Source organism: Suricata suricatta, chromosome 6 (genome assembly GCF_006229205.1).
Source record: "Suricata suricatta isolate VVHF042 chromosome 6, meerkat_22Aug2017_6uvM2_HiC, whole genome shotgun sequence".
NCBI classification, from domain to species: domain Eukaryota; kingdom Metazoa; phylum Chordata; class Mammalia; order Carnivora; family Herpestidae; genus Suricata; species Suricata suricatta.
In genome coordinates, this window is record NC_043705.1 from 39,131,710 (window position 1) to 39,151,100 (window position 19,391).

The window sequence follows — 19,391 nt, forward strand, 5'->3', positions numbered from 1 at the left end:
CAGACTAAGAGTGGGGGAGGTGGAGAAAGAGAGGGAGACATAGAATCTGATTTCTGACACACACATTACTAGCTTGTTTTTGTCTTTTTTCTAAGAGTATAGTTATCTTTCATAATTCGTAAAAGCGTTTGATATGTAAATATAACTATAAGATATTAAGGATAGTGACTGTGTATGTATAAATAAATATTAAAGCAGTTCGTCGTGTTACAATTCTTTCTCCATTTTATTTTTCAGCTTATATCTTTTTGCCGTGGGACAGGCAATTTGTGGATGTTCTATTATCAATTTTTTTTTGTTTATTTGTTTTGAAAGAGAGTGAAGGGGGGAGACAGAGAGAAAGAGAGCAAGAGAGAGGAGAGGATATCCTAATCAGGCTCCACAGTTAGCATGATGCCCCACTAGTGGCTGGAACTCACAAACCGTGAGACATTGGCCTGAACGGAATTCAAGAGTCCATACTTAACGACTAAGCCACTCAAGTGCCTCGCTTTTACTTCTTGAATTGACATTACACTTAGAAACAGAAGCAGGTCCCGTCTTCATACATAAATTACTTATACTGAAGCAGTGTGGGGTCGTGGAAAGAACGTAGAATAAGACTTCCAACACATTTAAGATGTACAGCCAAGCTGGTGGCGCTCAGCTTCCATGTAGCACATTACTTAACCTGAACCAGTTTTCCTCAACTGCAAAACGTGGCAAATAACACGCATACCATAAACTGATATAAAAACAAAGTGCCTGGCACAGATAAGGCATCCAGCATGTGTTAATGGCGTTTTCTTTGCTCTCGGCGAGGTATTGTCCAAAGTGTCCATTTCCCCGATGCAGACTAAACTAAAAGGTTGGGAGATACAATTTTGGTTGAGCTTACATTCAAACATTCTTTCAGGAAGCTTTTAGAAGCAGTCCATTAAACTGCAAATCCCATAATGCATATAAAAGACCCGTAGAGTTTGTGTGTACCAAGGCTTTGTGGTTTCGGGGAGTGCGGAGAGTCAGACTTTTTTTTTACTGGATTTTCTCTGGTTGAGACACCTCCCCCAACATTTTCCCTTAAGCACGTGATTACTTTTAGTCTTCCTAGAAAGCTAACTTCACAGGTTTCAAAGCACGTCTCCTGTTACAAAGCGAAAAAGTATCGCAATTAGGTAATTGTGAATATCATCAAAGTCATTAAAAAATTGTGTGGGGTGTGTCGGCCAGAGACAGTGTTGAAATAATTCTCACCTCACGTAGGCTTAGCAGAAAGAAAAATGATTGGCACGATTACATCTAGTAGCCATTTTTGCCCTTTGAGAATCTGAGCTTAGTAGCCACCGAGTTAGTCCTAGTCCTCTCTTCAGCCGCAGCACTACTGCACAAATGTTTACATCTGAAACACTCGTATTTGCATACCATGATGGATCCAGTGCTTCAGGGCGCCCAATTAGTCCTGTGCCGACACCGCCGGCGTTCCGCCCGCGCAGTGCTGGGTACAGGCGATCATGTGATCTCCCTTCCGCCCAGGCCCGAGCGCGGTACCCGGAAAGGGGCACGCGCCGCGGCTCCTCCGAGCGTCTAGCCCGGGAAGACGCCGTTGCGCGCGCCACTCCAGCTCGCGCGGCCGCTTCCCGGCTCAGCCTTCTCCTCTCACCCTCTGGGGGCCCCCATCATCACAGGCTCCGGGGCGGCCCCGGGCTGGGGGGGGCGGGAGGAGGGGCTCCTCAGGGAGCGGCGGGGAATTCCCCCTTCCACCGAACGTTCCCGATTGTTCACCGTCCTCACGTCAGCAGCAGGGGGTAATCCCCGACTCCAGCTGCTTTTGACGTCACTGCGCGGAGCCACCGCCCCCCACGCGCCCCTACCTCCGGGGCTTCCTCGACGCCCCGCCTCCAGACGTAGCCACGCCCTATTCCCTCCCCACAGTCGCCCGACGTAGAGGGCGGAGCTTCTTCGGCCGGGGCGTGAGCGGTTGCGTGGGCCAGAAGGTTCTCTGGTGGAGGCGCTCCTCCTGCTGCCCCGCCCAGTAGGTTCGTTCGCACCGCTTCTTCCACACCCTTTCTCCCTCCTCCTTGTCCTCGCCCCGCCTTTTCCCTCCCTTCTCTTCAACCCCTATAGTTCCTTCCCCGCCTCGCCACCTTCCACGATCTCGCGAGACTTGACCCAGAACATTGCGGATCGGGTCGGCGCCATTTTGGGACTGAGACTGGTTGTGGGGGAGGGAAAAGCGGCAAAAGGGGATTATTCAAAGTACCGAAAACCTCCTCCCGGGATCGAGCGCAGCGGCACCCCCAGGCCAGGGGCACCTCTGGTGTGGCAGAAGGTAATACCGTCCTCCGTGCTTCGCGCAGGAGTCTAGGGGAGGAACGGGGTGCCAGTGTCGGCGTTGGGGTTTGAGGGGGTCGGCGTTGGAGGCGCGAGGTGTGAGGCTGCCCGCGGACGCGGTGTGGGGGGTGGCGGAGAGCAAGGAGGGAGACGGAAGAACGGCGCCGAGAGGCCTCTGTATATTTACTGGGCCCGGTGAAGCGGGGGTGGCGGTTGTGGCGAGGGGGTGGGTGGCTTAGCCTTGGTGGCTGGGGGGATGTTTGGCGAAGGCTCAGAACGGGTCCGACGCCCTCCGTTCTCGGTGTTCCTTCCTCCGGCCTTTCGCACATGCCCGCCTCCTTTGGCACTCCTGCTTCTCGTAGCTGAGGGAGTCGAGGCCGAGTTGTGGCCTTCGGTTGTTTTCTTCATAAGCGCGCCCGCTCTCCGTCTCTCCCGGGTCTGTGGCACTAGCTGTGTACTAAGTCGAATGCTACTTTGTCCCCCCGAATCCTGTGGGGCCTGAAGGGACATATTCTGTTTTTGGAGAGAACCACTCATAACGTGATTTACGAGAAGCGTTTCGTACCTGCCACCCCCTCAGTGTTGGGAAAAACCTGTTTTCCTAATTCAAGGAAATGGGGACCGACACCTTTCTCCCACAGTTGCCCTCAGAAGCCAGGGAAGTCTCGGGCGAATTTAAGGAATGTTGATAACCCGTTTCTCACCCACCTACTTTCTACCCTTAATGGGGGAAATGTGGTTTTTCATTTAGACATTCTAATTGGGAGGGAGCGTCTTTCTCTTTATATCCTTTATTCTCTTAAGTTGCATTTACTAATGCTCCTTGGCACCACACCTGCCTGTTCGTTTTTCTTGGGTAGTGTGAATGGAAAGTATGGCAGATCTTTTATAAGATTGTGTGGCAGTGTTTCATAGTTTTAAGTTTTACTCAAAAAGTGTGAGGAGGATTGTTTATATAATTCCCCTGTATTAAATCCGTGCCCCTTTCCCAGTTGAAATTACTTACTCCTTGTCTGTAACATCATCTCCTCACCTTTTCCCCTCTTACGCTGAAGTCTTTTTAATACATTCAAGTGTTTTCGGGCACTTGCTTGGCAGAGCCTTTTTTTTTTTTTTTTTTTTAAATCCCAGTAGAATTGCATAGAAGTGAATTTCTCTCCAGAAGTTGATTCTTCAAGATGGGGGTTAATTTTTATTTCAAACTTAAAATTTGATGTGTAATTTAAGTTTGTTTGTTTGTCTTATAACTTTTACAGGTGATTCAGTTACTCATATATGAAGATCATCTTCTAGGTTTTGTGTTAAAGGCCCCGGATATTTGAAGTGGCCATTTTGGGATTACAATGTTTTTGGATAATTTTGCCCCAGAAGCTTATTAAAAGTGGCAAGAATCATCTCTGAAGTGAATTTATAGTAGCGAACAGTTCTGCAAGCTACCTAAAGAGACCCAGCCATTTCTTCAGTATTTTGGTTCAAACGGATTATATAACTGGTTAAATTATTTCAGCTGGTGGTATTTTTGCTCCCCCCCCCCCCCAATAGTTTCTCTTCAGTGTAAACTATAAGATACGTTTGATTTGTGTACTAAGTAGTTTTGGCAGTTTCAAATTACTGTTTAAATATTGCTGAAGTTTCATGGCATTTTACTTTTTCATTTATTAAAAGTTTTAGGAATTTTTGACCTCAGCTTTTTTCATGTCACAATGGGACAGCTTTTCTAAATGAAGACATTGAAAGAATACAGAGTTTTTTTCCTTTTATCTTTTATTTACGCGGAAATTTAAGATGTTGCGGTTTTCCAGCAGCATGGTAGTATTGAGATAGCTATGTGTCTATGTGCTGATGTTTAGGAATGCTCTTCAGATGTGAAATTTTCTTTTTGATTTTGATTTTTGGCTCATAAATTGGATATTTCATCTGGAGTGGATAAGTACGACAGTGACAAGTACATGGAATAACAAAGAAGACTTTAAAATCTTAAATTCAAGGAACTTGGCTAATTCTGGATATAGCCATATGAAAACTTTAAAACAGAAGTATGGGTAGCTGACTTGAAGTAACTCTATGTCAAATAGTAATAGGTTAAGTATCTTCAAAGAACTTGGATATTATTTCAGAGGATACAAAATAAAAAAACAAACTGGAAAACATAAAGATTACAGAGAAAAACCCAACACCTTCCTGTGCAGTCCTGTTGGAATTTGTAAGTATGATATGGTGAGCAAATCAAATGTTCATTTGTAAACTGTAATCAGCGTCAAGTTTATCCTTTGTTGGAAGCCTTTCACTTTCTTGGAATAATATTGCTTGCTTCAGTTTCCTGGACAGTCTGTAAACTGTTAAGTGAATTGAAATGAAGACAGAGTTAACGTTTAAGAATATTTTGGATCAAACAGTCCACATTGTACATTTTTGTGTTCGTGAAGAAAAAAAAAAACCCCGTATGATCAGTATTCATCTTAATTTTTATGGATTCATAGATAGTTAAAAAAGTAGGAAAAAATGTTTCACGAGTCATTCTAGCCAGTTTACTTTCCTAATATGAGTTTAGACTGCATTCTGAAGGCAATTTTGTGTTTCAGTTTAGATCAAGTTATAACAGGGCTTGGTTTTTTTAAACCTGATGTTTCATAATAGTTCATAATTCTTTTAAATAACTGATTTTCTTTCTGGAAGGTTATGCTAGCTTACGTTCATAAATAAAACTTTTATAAAAATTGGAAATATTAATTACTGTACTTGCTGATCATTTCTCAAGTGAGAATTCTGTTTTAATAATTGTTATATTTTCCAGATTTGAATAATAGTGTTTTTAGTTACCATATAGAGTTTTTCGGTCAATCCTAGGCATAGGAGTGTTTTTAAAAAAATTCATTAAAGTATATATTTTAGACAAGTATTATTAGTGAAGATATGACTAGCTAAAATTTTAGTTTAATTACCTTTCTGAGATAAAAGATTGTAATTTTGAACATTTTGCCATGATGGTCTTACAACTTGTCAGTAGCTGATGTATTTCAAAACAACTTTTTTTTTGCTTTGCTGTTGAATCCTTTTATCTCACAGCAGAAGAGGTAGTAGAGTCCAAAAGAGTATAAGTATACAAACATAGTATTTATTTTCTGATCTAAAATGGAAATTAGAGTTCAGTAATTTTGTTAAAATAGACTGAGTTATTTGTGTTTTCTCTGTCAGTGTTGTGTATTACGGGAACTTCCACCTTGGTTGATGTAAAAATGTGATGAGACCATTCTCCATACCTTTTCACTTCAGAGAGCCTGCTATTTAATGTATTTATCAATTTAATGACTTTTCAAGTTATTTGTTTAAGAATATGCATCTTAAATGAGATTAAAAAGTTGAACTGGAAGGAGCAGGGTGGCTCAATTTGATAAGCTTTCTACTCAATTTCAGCTCAGCTCAGGTTGTGATCTTAGAATTTGTGGGATTGAGCCCTGGTTGGGATTCTCTCTTTGTCTCTCTCTACATCTTTCCTGCTTGCACATGGGCTTTCTCACTTTCAAAATAAAACCTTAAAAAAAAGTTGAACTGGGAATTACCTTTCTTTCACAGAAAAGAAAAACATTCTTTGTGATTATTTTCCTTTAAATTATTCCTACTGATGTTACCTGAAGCCTTTATCTCAAGATAAAGATAATTCCAGAGTCAGGGCTTTTAACAATTTTTAATCTTTGAATAGTTTGATGTTGGTGAACTTTGCTTACAGCAATTGTTCAAGGACAGATTTACTTACTTGAATGTCTTAATAAATATTTTATTATATTCTTGGCATTGAATAGCTAGCAGTAGTAATTGGAACAATTTCTGGTCTGGTCCCCCTACCCTCTGAGTACCTCTTTTGAGTCTCTCTTTCCCCCTACTTTGTTGTTTTTATTTTATTTCCTGTGCTTACACTATAGATCTAAAAAATAATATAGTAATTAACACTTATAGGTGATGATAATGTCACATACTCTGTGTAATAAACATATTTACAAAGTGTTCCTTAACCCTAGAATAGTTTTATGAAGAAAGTGCTGTTCTAGTGGTATAGGTCAGAAAATTAAGATACAGGAAGATGGAAATTGGGAAAAAGTTATTTGGTCAGGAGCAAGGTTCGGTGGGGGAGTCTGGGCCAAATCTCTCAGGGCTCTGAAGGGCTCCACACTTTTAATCACTGTTTAGACTGCTTTGATGTGAATTGGAGTTAATTAACTCATTCTATTTGAGCATTATCCATGATATTTATGTTTTTTTTCTCATATACTACTGGCTTCTGTTTGGTTCATATTGACTACTAGTGGAATTTGGAGTTGAGTTAAAGATTTTTTAATGTTTTTTTATTTATTTTTGAGAGAGAGGGAGCGCGTGAGCAGGGGAGGGTCAGAGAAAGAGGGAGACAGAATCCAAAGACAGGCTCCAGGCTCTGAGCTAGCTGTCAGCACAGAGCCTGACGTGGAGCTTGAACCCTTGAACCCTGAGATCATGACCTGAGCTGAGCTGAAGTCGGATGCTTAACCAACTGAACCACCCAGGCACCCTGGAGTTAAGTTAAAAGGTAGAAAAGAAGGTATAGTTCATATTGCTATTCAGGAGGAATAGTTGGGACATAATAGGAATGGAAAATTATAGGAAAAGAACCAAGAGTATGCAGAGGAAAGAAAAAAAAATTTAGAGAGTTATGGGGGAACAAAGATGGGAACCTCTAGTCTGAAAGTAAAATTAGTAATTGAAGATAGAGCCTAAAAAATAAATAAATAAATAAATAAATAAATAAATAAATAAATAAAGAAGATAGAGCCTAAACCCCAGGCCAGGGGTGCCTGGGTGGCTTAGTTGGTTGAGGGTCTCTTTATTTCTGTTCAGGTTATGATCCCAAGGTGGGTCTGGGGATCTAGCCCTGTATTGGGCTCAGTGGTGAGTGTTGGAGTGGGCTTGAGATTCACTCTGTCCTCTTCTGCTGTTCTCTGCTTGCGCTTTCTTTAAAGAAAAAACAAACAAAAAAAACTAAACCCAAGCCAGATCATCTAATTGTCCTTGACCTAATCACCTTTTCTGTTTAATTTTTTTTTTTAATGTTAAGGTAACAATTTAGATCCAGGTAAGGGTAGTAATTGTAGAAAAAGCAAAATGGCTGAAAAACAAAAAGATTTTTGGTTTAGGGATTGGAAAATGTAGAAAAGGGCCTATGTGACCTTGTATATTTACCTAATCCCTAATAGCTTTGGTGTTAGTGTTTCCATAAAACCAATGAAAATAATATATGAAGGCGTTTTGTTAGTGGTGAAGCATAATCCGTATGTAAAGTTACTCTAATTTCAGTATTTTAAGATTCTGATTAATATACGTCAAATCAGTATTTGTCATAGTCTGAAGTTACTTCTTCTTCTGCTAATGGCATTACTTGAAACCCATTAATGCCCTGCCCCTCTCTTTTCCAGTTTCATTCATTATTTTTTTAAGTTTATTTAAGAGAAAGAGACAGACAGACAGACCCAAGCAGGCTCCACACCTTGCGGGGCTCTATCTCACGAACCAAGAAAATCTACCTTAAGTAGGGCTCTTGGTGTTGTTTCACCAGCCTTTAAACGTGGTGGACTTGGCATATTTAGGAAGAGCAGGTTGGAAAGAGAGGTGTTCACTGTCTCGTTTCCTTTTTTATTTTTTTTATTTTTAAAAAAAATTTTTAATATCTTTTATTTATTTTTGAGAGACTGAGCGAGTGCGATCAGGGGAGGGTCAGAGAGAGAGGGAGACACAGAATCGGAAGCAAGATCCAGGCTCTGAGCTGTCAGCATAGAGCCCGACGCGGGGCTCAAACCCACGAAACGTGAGATCTGAGCTGAAGCCGGCGCTCAACCGACTGAGCCACCCAGGCGCCCCTCGTTTCCTTTTTTAAAATGTTTTATATGTCAGGGTTTCCTAATGTCTTTGGGGGGGCTACCTAAATGGATTGGGGTGACCATGGTTTGAGAATTCTCTAAAATTGATCATTTTGGGGCACTTCTATTTTTCTCAGGAGCAGGTCTATCACTTTGAGCAGCGCTCTGATGAGAAACAAAATATTAGAATTATTGATAAACCTTTTGTGGTTGGATTGTCTTTGAGTTTTATCTGCTTGCTTTTCCTTTTTTGTTAGCTGCCACACCCAGTAGACTAGTTACAGGCTTTTGCTCTATATCCTTTCAAGTAATTACTAGTTTCTGCATCTTTTTATACAAGGTATCCCACTCATTTTCTTGTTCTTGAGTCATCTTTCTGTTCACAGCTTTGGTGATGGCAGTGTTTTGGTGTTTCATTTTCTACCCTTTAATTCAGTTTACAGATTTTTTTTGAAACCATAGTTAAAAGACTTTTTCATACTTTATTTTTTAGCAAGAAAGTTTTAAAATTGTAGTTATGTTGTGTTTCCTTTGAAACTCAGAACTTGCAAATACACTCTTAAGAAATTCTTAAACTGAAAATTGCCAGAAGTTATCTTTACATATGCATATTAGTAAGAGAAATTAGTTGGTTTTTAAGTGAACATAAATATTGTAGTGAGGGAGTTTTAAAAAATAAAAATTGTTATTATCTCACATGATTTCTGTGGGTCAGAAATTTGGCAGTAGTTGAGCTGAGTGATTCTGACTTCCTCCAGGTCAGAATCTAAAATCTACATCAATATAATAATCAGGGCTGCAATTATTTGAAGGTTTGACTGGGGCAGGAGGATCTTTTTCCAAGATGGTGTACTTATGGACCAGGCAGATTGATGCTGGTTCTTGTCTGGAGGACTCAGTTCCTTACTGTATATGGATCTCCATTGAGCTCTTTGGGTTTCTTTTTTTTCTTCTAAAGTTGTTTGTTTTAACAAACTCAACTCACAATCCCAAGAACAAGAGTCCAATGTTAAGTTTCTTTCAAAGTGGCAGCTGTGAGAAGAGAGATAGGCAGAGAAGTACAGTACCTTTTAGGACCCATTCCAGAAGTCACTTCTGCCACTTTCTTTTCGTTAGAAGCAAGTTACTAAGTCTAGTTTGCAGTCAAGGGAGGTAGTTAGGCTTCATCATTTTTCAAAAGAATTTGCGGACGTACTTAAAAACCACAGTAGAGGTAATATTTCACAACCAGTAGTTGTCGGCATAATTGGAATTTGCCAAAGTCTTAGCTAAATAGAAGTTTAGAGAAAATGTATTCTAAATTTATATAAATTTAGGAGACTTAACTCTTTTTTCTATTTTGCTCATGGTTTGAGATTTGAAAGTAAGGGTTTTTCCCCACCCTTTTCATACTAATCTTCCAGACAGTGTAATGAGGGGAAATTTTATCATTAAAAATAAAAGATTTACCATTTTAGCCTTTTTTGAGTATCTAAGTGGCAATTGAGTACCTTCACATTGTTTTGCATTCTTTTCCTCCTCTTATCTCCAGAACTTTTCTCATCTTCCCAAACTGACCGCTGTGTACCCATTAAACTTTAACTTTGCATTTTCCCTCTAGCCCCTGGCAATTACCATTCTACTTTGTATTTCTATGAATTGGGCTATAGTAGGGACTTAGTGGAATTGTGTAGTGTTTGTTTTGTGATTGCCTTATTGTACTTTTATAATGTCCTCAAGGTTCATCCATGTAGCGTGTCATAGAATCAATTTCCTTTTTTAAGACCAAAGAATAATCCATTGTATGTATAAGTCAAATTTTGTTTATTTTCTGTAAATTGACATTTTATTTTTTAATTTTTTTTTTTTGAGAGACAGAGAGTGCAAGCAGGGGAGGGTCAGAGAGAGAGGGAGACACAGTATCTGAAGCAGGCTCCAGGCTCTGAGCTGTCAGCACAGAGCCCAACGCAGGGCTCCAACCCACAAATGGTGAGATCATGACCTGAGCCGAAGCTGAACACTTAACCGACTGAGCCACCCAGGCGCCCCTGTAATCACATTTTAGTTTCTGCCATTCTGAGATCATGAATAATGTTGCTGTGAATGAGAGTGTGCAAATACTTGTTTGAATCCTTGCTTTTTTTTTTTTAATCTTTGTCTTTAATTCTTTTGGGTATATACCCAGAAGTGAAATTACTGGTTCAAATGGTAATGATGTTTTTAATTCTTTGAGGAACCTGCATACATTTTCCATAGTGGTTGCACCATTTTTTTTTTCCCTGCCAGCCGTGCACATGGCTTCCAGTTTATCCATATTCTTTCTGACATCTGTTTTTTTTTGTTTTTGATAATAGCCATCTTAGTGATTGTGATGTGGTATCTTTGTGGTTTTTATTTGCATTTCCCTAGTAAATACTGAGGTCTTTTCATTTGCTTATTATTGGCCATTAAAAAAATTTTTTTTTACATTTATTTATTTTTGAGAGGGACAAGCATGAACAGGGGAGGGGCAGAGAGAGAAAGAGACACAGTATCTGAAGCAGGCTCCAGGCTCTGAGCTAGCTGTCAGCACAGAGCCCAATACGGGCTCAAACCCACCGAACCCCCTGAGCCGACGCCCAACTGACTGAGCCACCCAGGTGCCCCTATTGGCCATTTTTTAAACAGTTTATTTTGAGAGAGAGCTCATGTGTGGGGAGCGACAGAGAGAGGGGGAGAATCCCAAAGAGGCTTCATGGTGTTAGTGCACAGCCCAGTGTGGGTCTCATTCTCACAAACTGAGATCATGACCTAAGCTGAATTCAAGAATTGGTTACTTTGAGCCACCCAGGCCCCCTCGCTTATTGGCCATTTTTACATGTTCTTTGAAGGACTGTGTATTGAAGTTTTTTGCCCATTTTCAAATTTGAGTTGTAGGAGCTGGGCATGTTATTTTCGATATTAACACTTGTCATGACCAGATTTTGATAACTAATATTTGTCAGTGCTTACCATGTTCCAGGCAGTGATCTAAGCCTTGGAAGTGAATTAACTGTAATCCTCATGAACAGTGTGTGTGGGAAGGTCCTATTCTCATTTTACAAATGAGAAAAAGAAAGCACAGAGATAAAGAAAGCCCAAGGTCACATAGCCAGTAAGTGATAGTTCTGAACCTACATGTTGTGTATATCCAGAGCTGAGACTTCCAACTATGAAGATGTATAATTGAAGTTTTTAAGGTTCAATATGAGTAAAGTAAAAATACTACTCTTTCACTACTGAGAAGATACTTTATGGTTAGCCAGTGACAATTTTATTTTCCTTAATGAGATACAGTTTGAGACTTGTTTATAATCTGCCTTTTACATGGGTATATTTTTTGTCATTCAGGAGTATTTTATTTTTGGATCACTTCATAACTTATATTTACAGTATTTTAAATTAGAAGGTGCTTTTTCCAGTTATGATGGGAGATAAGTGCTATTTCCATTTAATAGTTTAAGAAACTGAGGTTAATTTACTCAAGGTTGTCACTAATTGACATCCAGAATTTGGATTCTGTTTATATTTTCTAAGTAGATTTATTCTGGAGCAGAGCAGTACAATAGAACTTTGTGAAATTAGGGAGGCAGTCTGTGACTTTGCTGTTTAGTATGGTAATCTCTAGACCTAGGTCTTTATTGGCATTGTGGCTAGTGCAGATGAGGAACTGAATTTTGGGTTTTATTTAATTTTAATGTAAATTTAAACAAAGACATGTGGCTATTAGCTGCCATATTAGTGCAGTTCTAGAGCCAGTGGTATAGAATCCAATCAGATCTATGTATCTTTTTTTTTAATGTTTATTTTTGAGAAAGAATACAGGAGTACTTGTGCACATATGTGAGCACGTGTGTGGGGCAGGAGCACAGAGGGAGGGAGACAGGATCTGAAGCCGGCTCCATGCTGACAGCAGAGAGCCTGATGCAGGGCTCTAACTCACTAACAGAACCGCAGAGATCTTGAGCTGAGCTGAAATCAGGAGTCAGATACAACCGACTGAGCCAACCAGGTGCCTCAGATTCATATATCTTTTATAACAAGTACTTATCAAAGTCTTCTTTACTATCCTGGAATAATAAGATCTTATTAAAGCACACCTGAAGTAAGAAAAATGTTTCTAATAATAAGTTTTAATATGTAGTGGTACAGATGTGAGAATTCTGAAAGACAGATATTTTCAAAACATTCTCACAAATTTCCAAACACTATTTGCCCTTCTTAAAAGAAATAAAGTGACTAGTGTTTTTATTCTTTTAATAAATTTTTAAAGAAGTTTATCCATTTTGAGAGAGGGAGCATGTGTGCAAAAGAGTAGGGAAGGGGCAGAGAGATAGGGAGAGACTGCCAAGCAGTCTCTACTTCCAGGTGCCCTGGGAGTAGTGTTCTTAAGTACTTTGGTCTTTTGGAAGAAAAGTATCTCAGGTGGATTAATAATAAAGTGATTAAAGTACGTATCATTTATTTTTCTAATATTTCCTGTCATTTTAGTTGAGTAGGCAGTTGGCCAACATTAAAGCTGTCTTACCGTGTGAATGACATTTGTAGATAATGATCAAAAGAAAAGTAATGATAAGCTTTCCTCTACCATAAATTAAAGGTAAAAATCAGGATCTAGTTTGGATTGGTGGACTTCCTCTTTGATGTAGAAGGGAAGTTGTGGGATTAATTTGTAATTCCTCAGAGCAGAGAATATAAATTTGGGGTCACAGTAATGTAGGGGAAGCACCATTATGGTTTTTTTTTAAATTAACTATGTTTTTACAGTGAAAATTAACAGTTTAATAGTTTGTCTTTACAAAAGTGTGTGTGGCTGTTAATTTTTTTAATGGAAGTGTGAACCCATTTTGAAACTAGGTGTTTTGAAGTATAGTTTACATGCAATAAATTTGCTCTTTAAATGTACAGTTTGAAGACATTTTTACAAATCAATTGTGTAATCTTATTATGTGAGAATGTAGGGCATTTACATCACCTCAGAAAGTTTCCTTACTGTCCTTTATGGACAGTCCTCTTCCTTCACCACTATTCTCTGGAAACACCAATCTGTTTTTCTTGTCTTTTGTATTGTGTATTGTCTTCCGGAATGTCATATAAAGGGAATCAAGCACTGTGTGTATATTTTTGTTTCTGGCTTTTTTCATGTATGTTATTACATGTATTATAATCTATTTTTTTATTGCTAAGTGGTACTCTCTTGTGTAGATACACCACAAGTGTTTATTCATTCTCTGGTTACTAGACATTTGGGTTGTTTCCAATATTTGGCTTTTGTGAATAAAGTTTCTGTGAACATTTGCATACCTGCTTTTTTTGTGGAGAAGTGTTTTCATTTCTCTTGGGAAAATTACCTAGCAGTATGATTGCAGGGTCATGAATTTGTGTGTTTAACTCTGCTGAAAACCTACCAAATTGTTTTACAGAGACACTAAACCATTTGTATTTGCACCAGCAATATGGTACATAGTTCTGCATTCTTGCCAGTATTTGCTGTCAGTCTTTTAATTCTGTCCGTGGAGTGGGTGTATAATTTGAATTAGCATTGTGGCTTTTTTTTAAGTTTGTTTATTTTGAGAGTCCTCAAGTGTGAGCTGGCAAGGGGCAGGCAGAGAGGGAGAGGGAGAATTCCAGGCAGGCTCTGTCTTCATCTCATGAAGGAACCATGAAATCGTCATCTGAGCTGAAACCAAGAGTTGGACACTCAATTGAGCCACCCAGACGCCCTTTGCATTTAAAAAAGAGGAGATTGTGTTGTTGAATTGTAAGAATTAATTTATATTTTTTTGGGTACAAGTGTGTGAGATAACATGCTTTGCACATAATTTCACCTAGTCTAGAAATCTTTTTTTAATCCATGATGGCAGGATTTTGTCTTGCTTTTTTCTAGAAATTGTAGGTTAGCTTATAATTTTAAATCTGTGATGCATTTTGAGTGATTTTTTTTTTCTTTTTGTATGTAGTGTGAGCAATGGGTTGAGGGTCTTTTTTTTTTTTTTAATACTCTAGATGTCCAATTGCCCCAGTACCTTTTTGTTTGTTTTGTTTTGTTTCCAGTGCCATTTATTAAGAAAATGTTGTTTTCCCTTGAATCACTTTGAAATACCTCTGTTGAAAATCAGTTGACTGTGTTTGGAACTACTGGTGTATTCATCATTGCTGTATATGTTAAGTCAGTAGTTGATAAATACAAATGCTAGCATAGAACTTTTTCTCCCTTATTTTAAAATCCTGATATCTTTTGCTTTCTAAAATCTTGTATGGGAAATGTGGACTAAAAGGAGAAATTGTTTTTAAGGGCATGTGAGTAAGACTTGTTGCAAAATAACACAATCTAATCTTTTGAGTGGCTTGAAATGTTAGATATCTAATTTATACTTGAAAATAGATGAACATATTTCTTTGTTGGAAGCAAGAAAGGAGGACACAAACTATCAACTTACTGTGAAACACTGACTCACCAGTGGTTCTGGGATTCTTGAGTGCTAGTCTGCCAGAGATGTTCATTGCTTCAGCAGATGTTTTATTTAGTGCCTACTCTGTGCCTGCTCTTTCATATGTACTGAACATTTATTTTTATTATTATTAATATTTTTAGTTTATTTTGACAGAGCACAAGTGGGGCAGGAGCAGAGAGAGAGAATCCCAAGCCGCCTCTGTACTGTCAGCACAGAGCCTGATGAGGGGCTTGAACTCAGGAACCATGAGATCATGACCTGAGCTGTAATCAAGAGTTGGACACTTAACTGAGCCACCCAGGCCCTCCTGTAGTGAACATTTAGTAGCAAGGCAAAAATGTATGATTTCTGAACTCATCTAGTTGGACTGCTCTGAAGTTCTCTGAATGCACAGTAAATAGAGTCCTTAAATTTGAACTGTGGTTTCTTCCCTTCTAGTTAATAATAGCTATTTAATGATGGCCAGGGCAGCCTTTATAAGACTCTTACTTCTTGCTCTGATAAAACTAGTTCTTTCCTGCTTCACAAGATTATCCTTAGGAATCCAGTGAAATAATGAGTGCTGAATGCTTTGAAATTGTAAAATGATGTAGACATTATTAGCAGTATTGTTCTGGTTTTATCACATAGGTAGTAGTGATTGAAGACCATTATGATCAGGAGAGAGAGAGAGAGAGAGATTGTAGATTGGGAACATAGGTAAATGTAAGTTGAAAGGACAGAACTAAGCAGAAACTAAGTATATTTAGATTGCATTTTAGAACATTTATAATTGATGAAAATATAATGCATTGCCTTTTTTTGAGGTAACATTTGTGTAATCTGGGATATGGTAGCATAGTTTATGGTGCACAAATGATCTCACATTTGAATCTGTAGTCCACTTCTCTTCCCCATATTCTACTCTTGTAATTTAAGTCTTCTTGACCTCTCCATTTAGTTTACAAATTTAATGTATCCAAAACCACTCATTTGAGCCTTACTTAGCTCTATATTTTCTCCATTCTTTCCTAGCTCAATAAATGGCTACCCAATTCACCTACTCAAACTAAAAAATGTAGCAGTCACATTTTTTATTTCTTTTCCTTCCATCTAATCATTTAGTAAATTTATTTGAAATATGTCCATTTTTATTCTGCCACTGGAGTTGTCCAAGCCACCATTTTCTCTAACCAGAACTACTGCTATAGCATCATAACTTTGTTCCTCTTCCATTTTTGTACCCTTGTAGTTTATTATTCACAGAGCAGGATGTTTGCCCACTGGATATACACATAACATGTAGACTCTAGGCTGCAAGCATTTGTGGATTGTTTGTCCCTTCCATTTCTTTGTAACCTTCCTTAAGGTCTTACGAGACCATTGGCCTTTGGCTCTCTTGCTCTTCTTTGAACACACGAGGCATTTTCCATTCTGTCTTAGGGCTTTTATGCTTACTTGTTTTTGTTTTTCCTTTGTTAGCTCATTTTTGGTACATATGTTACATTCTAAGTGACTCTTTAACCATTCTGTGTGAAGTTGGCAACCCTCCTTCCTATACCCTTTGGTTTCTCTTTCTTACTCTGTTTATCTTATTTCATTCAAAGCCCAGTCTATCTTGTTTACTTTCAGCCATACTTATCACTTACTCTTCTGAGGGTAGGGACCTTGTCTCATTTATTTGTTATATTCCTAGTGCAGTTATTTGTAGACTAAAAGAATTATTAACATTTTAGATAATTTAGATTACTTTATTTTTTTCCCCACATTTGAGTATATGCTATAATAAAAATACAGTTAAACAGCTGGGGGACTAGGAGAAATTTGTTAGGGCATTATTTATAGCCTAGTTGATTTGTTGTCAAATCATTTAGAAACTATTTTATTTGCCTAGACTTAAATAATTTTTTTTTGAGCTTTTAGTCTGTTGCTAGGTTTAAGACTAGCTTTGGATTTGCTATTAGCTTATTGGAGGGACTGCCTGTTAAGGATTTTTACGTTATGACCCTTGCCTTTAAAAATGTTCCCTAGGGGCGCCTGGGTGGCTCAGTCGGTTGAGTGTCTGACTTCGGCTCAGGTCATGATCTCATGATTCGTGGGTTCAAGCCCCGCATCGGGCTCTATGCTGACCACTAGCTCAGAGCCTGGAGCCTGCTTCGGATTCTGTGTCTCTTTCTCTCTCTTCCCTTCCCCTGTTCAAGCTCTGTCTCTCAAAAATAAATAAACATAAAAAAAAATAAAAGTAAAAATGTTCCCTAGTTTGAACTGTTGAGTTGGAGGGATTAAAACCTAGTAAAATTGTTCTTTCAGGTTTAAAAAGATTAAACACACTTTAGGTTTCAAGGAGTAACTTTGAAATAAGTGAGTGAAGAGAATTTTTGGCTCTTCGTTTTCAGAAATGAGAAAGGCCCTGACAATTCATCTATATTAACTAATGCCTTGTTTTTTTTTTTTTTTTTGAGGAAACATAACCTTTTTATGTTTCCTCCTCCAAGATACAAAAGGAGATTAGTGCCCATAGAGTTCCAGTTATTTTTGGTATTACAAATTTTTTGAGTGTGATCTTGCTTTGGTTCTTTCTAAGAGCATGTTAAAGATTGCTTGTACATGGCTATACTTACCAAAGCTCTAAAAGGATGCTAAACTTGAGGCTGTTACAGTGAGTGATGAAATTATTGTTTCAAGGAACAGGAGCTAGGTTGAAAACTGCTCGAAAAATGGATTCACCTGATAATTATGGTGCTTTAAGGATTTCCTATGCAACTTAGTTGCCTTAGTTTTTCCCTTTAAGACAACTGGTATTCAGATTTCTCTCATGAATTACTCTGGCCTCTTCCATTAAAAATGATTCCTTGTTATAGGGACATTGTAGAAATGGGGACAAGTGAGTGAAACTGTTTTCAACTTAGTCCTATAAATTAGGACTTTCAAGGACAATTTGATGAGAGGATAGAGTCTCTTGGAGACAAAGTTGGCTTAGGTTAGTGCAAAGCAAGTTATGACTGCAGTGGTAGCTTAAAGTATTTCCATTCTACGTGTTTGGGAGATTAAGATTGTATTTGCTATGGTTGTAGCTATACCTCAAGGCAGTGCTTGACAGGTGAGACTAACACTCAGAACTTAGGGAATTACTAATACAGCTCTTACTAAGTTTAATATTTGTATAAGGTAAGATATTTACCTGATGTATTCTCAGTTACAATAGGTAAATAGGTAAATAATGTAAATATGATTTTCAGGGGCACCTGGGTGGCTTGGTTCATTAAACGTCTGATTTCGGCTCAAGTCATGATCCCAGGGTTCATGAGGTCAAGGCCTGTGTCAGGCTCTGTGTTGATAGCACAGAGCCTCCTTGGGATTCTCACTCTCCTTCCCTCTGCTCCTCCCCTATGCTTGCTCTTTCTAGCAAAATAAATTGATAAGCATTTTAAAAAAAGCTTTAAAAATAATTTTACCTATCACTGGTAGGATGTTGGGAACATTTTTTTTTAAAGCTTATTTATTTTGAGAGGGAGAATACAAGGTGATGGAGAGAAGGGACAGAATCTTTTTTTCTTTTTTAAAGAAAGGATTATATCAATTCTCTCAGGATGTACTGAGCACTAAATGAGATACTTGTAAAATCCTATGCAAATTGCCTAGCTAATTGTGTGTGTATATGTGTATATAGTATTTATTTTTAGCTATTGTCTTCATAATAAGGTACTTGAATTTCTACATCTTTAATTTTATATCAAGTATCCTATCTCTGAACTTTTGTGACATGACTAGTTCATAGTGTTAGGTTCATTTTATGAATTCATTGGTTGAACCTTGTTTGCTGCTTTGCAGCCTTATTTGGCTTCAGATTTTTCTGACACAGGTAATGTCAAAGTTTGAGGATTCAAGAACTGGTAAAGTTAAGTCAGAGTAAACAGAATTTAAAATTATTTTGAATGCATGCACCTATTGCAAATTACAAAAACTAAAAGGTTTTTAGAGGTCATCCCCTCATGCCTCTTTCCCAGTACTTGGTCTTTTTTTTTTTTTTTTTTAACATTTATTTATTGTTGAGAGACAGAGACAGAACACAAATGGGGTAGGGGCAGAGAGAAGGAGACACAGAATCCAAAGCAAGCTCCAGGCTCTGAGCAAGCTGTCAGCACAGAGTCCGACGCAAACAGCAAGATCATGTCCATCACTCAAGTTACTGAGCCACCCAAATGCTCCTCCCAGTACTTGTTCTTACCTGAAAAAACCACTGTTTAACGTTTTTCTCTGGAGAGCCCTTAAATGTGTATACGCACCTTTTTAAAAAAATATTAGAAATAATGCTAGTACCCTTGTAAATGTGGGGTATACTTTTTATTTTTTATTTTGTGTTTTATTTATGTATATTTATTTTTGAAAGAGAGAGAGAGAGAGTGAGCAGGGGAGAGGCAGAGGAGACAGAAGACTCCCAAGCATGCTTTGTACTGTTAACACAAACCCCAGCACGGACCTCAATCTCATAACCCTGGGATCATGAGTCTGACATTTAACCAACTGAGACATCTAGGTGTCCCATGGGGTACATTCCTTTTTTTTTTTTAATTTTTTTAATGTTTTATTTATTTTTGATACAGACAGAGACAGAGCATGAGAGGGGGAGGGGCAGAGAGAGGAGACACAGAACCGGAAGCAGGCTCCAGGCTCTGAGCTAGCCATCAGCACAGAGCCTGATGTGGGGCTCGAACCCACGAACGTGAGATCTGACCTGAGCCGAAGTCGGAGGCTTAACCGACTGAGC

At 38.6% G+C, this 19,391-nt stretch overlaps 1 protein-coding gene across 2 annotated transcripts in view; it reads left to right on the top strand.

Moving 5' to 3' along the window:
- The first annotated feature begins 2,032 nt into the window (after positions 1 to 2,032).
- Positions 2,033 to 19,391, top strand: part of GPBP1 (GC-rich promoter binding protein 1) — a 76,525-nt gene continuing 59,166 nt past the window's right edge. Inside the window, exons 1-2 of one of the 2 annotated variants that reach the window (XM_029942266.1) lie at positions 2,033 to 2,308; positions 3,567 to 4,513. The gene's annotated coding sequence lies outside the window, so the exon portion shown is untranslated. The remainder of the gene's footprint in view (positions 2,309 to 3,566; positions 4,514 to 19,391) is intronic. The other variant, XM_029942267.1, reaches the window with a different exon arrangement.